This window comes from Tupaia chinensis, unplaced genomic scaffold, assembly GCF_000334495.1.
Source record: "Tupaia chinensis unplaced genomic scaffold, TupChi_1.0 Scaffold000275_1, whole genome shotgun sequence".
Lineage (NCBI taxonomy): Eukaryota > Metazoa > Chordata > Mammalia > Scandentia > Tupaiidae > Tupaia > Tupaia belangeri.
This window is the reverse complement of record NW_006159757.1, coordinates 1,854,876-1,860,747: the sequence shown is the minus strand read 5'-3', so window position 1 is coordinate 1,860,747 and position 5,872 is coordinate 1,854,876. Positions and strand designations below refer to the sequence as shown.

The following is a 5,872-nucleotide window of genomic DNA, read 5'->3' as shown; positions in this document are numbered from 1 at the left end:
CCCACAGCTACATGAAACCAGGAAGAACAAGGCAGAAGCCAGGCAAAGGGAGAAGAACCAGAATGAATAAACTTCTCTTGGGCATCACCTAGAATATCAGAGCTGGCTGAAGAGCCACAGATGTGCCAGCTGCTTCCAGCCCACGGCTGGCTTTTGTCTCCATCATGACTTCACCTGTAGCATTGGCAGCAGCTGGAGAAAGCAGACACTGCAGGAAACGGAAAGAACCACAACACAGGTAGGGAGAAGCTCCTAAAAGGAGAGCTGTCTGAGGAGTGGGAAGTCCTCCCAGGCTAGCATGCAGCCCAGAGAGAGGTGATGGGAAAAGACCTGGGTCTCTACAAATGAGCTGTGGAAAGGGAGGCCTTGCTACTGCCAAGTGTGGAGACAGGAGGGCACTGGAAGGCACAGTGAGGAAAGGGCAGAAAGAGACGACCATGGCAAAGTCAACCACACGTCTGTAAGTCTATCAGGATACAAAGAAGAGAAAGTGTGGAAGCCACAGGGCAGTGAGGTCAAGTTCAGATTAATATTAGGGAAAACCTCAATATCTTCCAGCCAAAATGACAATCCTACTGGGTTTCTTGTAAGTCTGCTATCCTACCCAAATGTAGGGTGGGATAGGAAGTCTCGGAAAATGACCTTAGGGTTCATTTTTTTTTTTAAGAATTACTGCTATTTAATTTTATTAATTATTATTATTTTAGTTTAACCAGAGAGAGAGGGAAAATGAGAAAGTAAGCCACCAGGTCTGGGACCTGAACTGTGGTCGGTCAACCACGTGGGAGTCTAGTACCTTAGCCACCATGCCACCTGATAGCCCAGGTTTAATTGTTAATAATAATTAATGGGGAGACCAGCTGGTGGCATGGTGGTTAAGGCATTGGACACTACCACATGGCTGACCACAGTTCAAATCCCGGACCTGGTGGCTTGCTTTCTCACTTTATTTCTCTCTCTCTCTCTCTCTCTCTCTCATTCTCTGGTCAAATTAAAATAAAATTAATGAATAAATAAAATGATTCTTTTTAAAAATAATAATAATTAATAGAGTCAGGGATGTCACTGCAGTAATACAATTGGACTAGGAGGAGAGAGTCCTGGGTCCATGGCCTGGGGCCTCCCTGTACACACTGTGTATACACACCCATGATGTGGGTTAACTGAAGTTGGATGTAGACAGTGGTATTAAAACTCTGTTGGAAATGACTCACTTTCTCTGTCTCTCATAAAGAAATACACTTTTTAAAATAAAATAATAATGATGATGGTAATAACAACATTTAAATAATGTTTTAAATTTGTAATTGCCAAAAAGTATTCTATGAAGAGGAAAATTAATACTGGGAATTTAAAACACAGATAGACCTAGAGCCTACCCAGACATCCCATTTAGTTCCTTTAGCAAATGTTTCTTGTTGAAATATTTGCCAGAAACTATTCTAGGCACCTGGGAGACAGCAGTGCACAAAACTCAACAAACACAGGTTTCCCCTTGGAGTTTACATTCCAGTGGGCTCCAGGAGGGAACAGCTGTCACACACCCAGTTAGGCTGATGAAAGGATTCTTTGCAAAGGTGTGGTTGAGAGGAACTGTGAGAAGAGGTACAGTGGAGACCTGGGGCCAGAAGAAAGAAGGGAAGGCCAAGCCCCAGGGGATGCTCAGAGGAGTAGCAACCTTCAGCTAAAGGGCCCCAGTCTGCCTGCAGGGACCTCACAGGAAGGGAACCAGCTAGAGAAACAAGCCCCTGACCCGCTCTGCTTGTTCCAAAGTGGGAACCAAAAGAAGCAAGCCTGTGGGTGAGCTCATACAGGGCAGCCTCCTGTGACTGAGCATAAGGGAGAGAGGGGAAAGGACCCAGAAGGGCAAAAAGAAGCCACCCAGCAGAGGGTTCTATCACTCCATCTCTGTACCCTGCAAATTTATGTATGTATGTATGTATGTATGTATTTTTTTTTAGGTTTTTGTCAAAGGCTGCTTTCACTTGCCAGAGAAACAGAAAAAAGTGAGAGGGGAAAATGAGAAGTCATCCCCCAGGGAGGTTGGCCATGCAGCAATCCCTTCTCCTCCATTCTCCTCTGGAGATTTTGGGCCCATACACATGCGCCCCGAGTGATTTTCAAGTCACCAGGTCTGGGTTGGCTATGTGGGAATCCAGAGCCTTACCCACCATGCCAACTGCTGGCCGGGCCCCAGTTCCTACAAATTTAGTAGGCAGGGGAGGAGGAAGGAGGCTGGCTGTGAGTAGCAGGGAGGTAGGATTGGGATGGGGCCTCCTCGCAAACTAGTCCTTTCACTTTTCCTCTAGGCCATATGCGGGGGGAGGAGGGGAGGTTAGGAGGAGAGAAAGTGAGAAATCACCCCCAAGTGGGTAATGGTTATGCCACAATGCCTTCTCTCTGGATTTTGGTCATATATGCGTATACCAGGCCTGTTTTTGAAGCCACAGACTGGAGCTTGAACCACAAAGTCAGCCTGTGAAGTTCAGCTGCCTTAACTACCACACTATCTGGCTGGCCCCAAAATACTCTTTTCTTTCCCTCATGCAAAGAAATGTCCTTGCCCTCATTGAATTCTCTCCTGATTCATTCTCCCAGGAAGAATACTGGGCTGGAAGCCCCAGCCTCTGAATTTGAGTCAGTTTTCAACTTATGAGCTGTATTCCTTTGCTGGCGTCAATGTAACAAACTCATTAGAATGGGTGGCTTAAAACAGGGAATTGGTCTCACAGTTCTGGAGGCCAGACATCCAAAATCAAGGTGTCAGCAGGGCCAAGCTCCCTCCAAGGACTCTAGGGGAGGATCCTTCCCTGCCTTTTCCAGTGTCCAGTGGATCTTGGTGTGCCCTGGCTAGCAACGGCATCACTCGTCTCCATCTTCGCATGGCCTTCTTCCTGTATCTTTGTGTATCTCAAATCACCCTCCTTTTTCCCTTATGAGGACATCAGTCATTAGATTTAGAGCCCACCCCAAATATGACATAAACTTATCTCGAGATCCATCATTTCGTAACATCTGCAAAGATCCTGTTTCCAAATAAGGTCACATTCACAGCTACTGGGAATTGGGCCTTGGACAGATCTCTATTTTATTTTACTTTATTTTATTTATTTATTTAGTTTGCCATAGGACATGTGTGCTCATCAGAGAGAGAGAGACAGAGACAGAGAAAGTAAGAAATCATTGCCCAGAGGGATGGCCACGCTACCATTATTTCTCCTCCATTCTCCACGGGCAATTTTGGGCAGGGATGCAAATGCACCTGGTGTGATTTTCTTTCTTGTTTTTTTTTTTTTTTGGAGAGGTTTTTGCTAGAGGGCACGTGCACTCACCAGAAAGACAGAGAGAGACAGAGAGACAGAAAGCAAGAAATCAACCCCCCGGGGGGATGGCCACACCGCAATCCCTTCTCCTCCATTCTCCTCTCGGGATCTTGGGCACGCACGGACACGCACCCGGCATGAGTTTTAAGCCACCGGGTCCGGGACGTGAACCGTGGTCGACTACATGGGAGTCCAGCGGCAAAGCCATTACGCTAACTGCTGGTTCCTCTTTTTTTTTTTTTTAACAGATGATAATCAATTTATTAAAATAGTTGACTTAGGCATCCGCAATGGTGACTTCAACCTCTACTCCTGGCTCAGTACGGATGGAAGTAATCTGTTTAACAATCTCAGAAGGACTGTGCAAATCAATGAGTCACTTGTGGATTCTCATCTGGAAATGATCCCAAGTCTTAGAACCTTCACCACAAGGTGTTTTTCTTGTAGTGATTCTCAAAACCTCAGTAGGCATCCGAACTGGTCCTCTCATCTTGAGATTCGTTTCCTTTGCACTTCTGATTAAGTCAGCCCACACTTTCTCCAGGGACTTTAAGTTAAGGCTGGTTAAAGTAATTCTAATTCGGTGAATGGCCACCTCTGGCTCCATGGGTGTTTTTCCAGTGTCTTCAAAAGCCATGGCTACGGGGCGTGGCTTCCTTACCGACTTGTTCCTCAGGGAGAGCGAACAGCGGTGAGTCAGGAGCAGAGCAGGCAATGGAGCTCCGTGCCTCCTGCATCCACTTCCTCTGCCCCTGGCATGATTTTCAAGTCACCAGATCCAGGACTCAAACCACAATTGCCTATGTGGGAATCCAGTACCTTCTCCACCACACCACCTGCTGGTCTCTTGGATGTATCTCCTTAGAGAGCACAATTCAATCTACTACATTGGCCCTGGATAATTGCTTCATCCTTCTAAACTTCAATTTTCTCCCCTGTGAAATGGGAAACCCAACATGAAGGGTTTCTGCGAAGATTAGGGTCATGTGCTACAACAATGATGAACCTTGAGAACATTATGCCAAGTGAGAGAAGCCAGTCACGAAAATGCAAATACTGTGTAACTTCCACCTATATGAGGTATCTGGAGTAGTTAAATGTAGAGAGCCAGGAAGGGTTTCTGTGAAGATTAGGGTCATGTGCTACAATGATGAACCTTGAGAACATTATGCCAAGTGAGAGAAGCCAGTCACGAAAATGCAAATACTGTGTAACTTCCACCTATATGAGGTATCTGGAGTAGTTAAATGTAGAGAGCCAGGAAGTAGAACAGTGGTTATTAGGGGATGGAGAAGAACGGGAACAAGAGTTATTCAATGGGGACAGCATTTCAGTTTTGCAAAATGCAAAATCCTGGAGATAGGTGCACAATGATGGGACTAGACTTAACACCACTGAACTATACATTGAAAAATGGTTATGATGGAAAGTCTCATCTTCTATTTTTTTTTTAACCACAGTTTTAAAATAATGCAGGAAGAATAACAACAAAAGATTAGGTGATGGAACAGAAAGTGCTTTGTAAACTGTAGAGCACTCTACACATGCAAGGTTTTATGACCACATAGCCACACAGGACAGGGCCTAGCCATTGTAGATGCTAGTGAATATCCACTGACTGCCTGAATAATCCTTATTATACTTCTAACCACTCACAGTGCTTCGGCAACGGACCATTGTCCTGGAGAACAGAGAGAAAGCATAAGGGCCACCATGACTCCCAGGTATATACTCCTGACCACTCAAGCCTGTGTCACCTAAAAGAAAACTCACTCATGGTGGCATAGCATGCTGGATGTCTGGCTGAGCCCTGTGATTCCTACAGGGAAACCCTTTGGACCTCCCTCCTTTACCTCTTCTATAGGGGTAAGAAGTGATAAATAGGAGAAGATTTTTTTTTTCTTAACCAATTGAGTTTTATTTGTTGTATAAACCAAACCACTTCACATCTTTCAGGTGAAAAAATACTAAATTTGAATAAAGATATTACAAAATGAATAAGAGCCCAATACAAATTATCTTTGCGGAGGGAACATAATTCTACTCAATTAAGGCAAACACTTTTATAGACCACAGATTATTTTTAATACCCATCATGCCATGAATTCATAGGGAATAGGTTCCAGTAGCTCAGGCTCCTTTCCATTGGTTCTCACAAAGTGTGCTTCTCTGGGTGGAGCAGGCTGGCGCTTTAGTTGAACCCAGGTACCTTTCTCTTTGGCTTCCTTCTTTTTCTGGTCATTTTCCTTCATATGTTTTAGGAAGCTGTCTCTGCTCTTAGAATGCTTAATATGCTCAATACGCACATTGATTCTCTTGGCAAGAATCTTGCCCTTAACTTGTTTGTTCACAACAATGCCAACAGCATGCTGGGTAACATTGTAGACTCTTCCAGTTTTGCCATGGTAACATTTGTGGGGCATTCCTTTTTGAACAGTACCCATTCCCTTGGAGTCTACAATACCACCTTTCTTGTAGATTCGCATATATGTTGCCAAAGGAAACACTCCCTGTTTTCCAAAAGTCCTAGAGAACATATACCAGGTGCC

General features: G+C 44.7%; 2 pseudogenes; both read right to left on the bottom strand.

Annotated features, from left to right (window-relative positions):
• Nucleotides 1-3,550: 3,550 nt before the first annotated feature.
• Nucleotides 3,551-3,965, bottom strand: LOC106735015 (40S ribosomal protein S20 pseudogene; annotated as a pseudogene).
• A 1,451-nt stretch (nt 3,966-5,416) lies between these two features.
• On the bottom strand, nt 5,417-5,866 carry LOC106735017 (60S ribosomal protein L21 pseudogene; annotated as a pseudogene).
• Between the last annotated feature and the right edge of the window lie 6 nt (nt 5,867-5,872).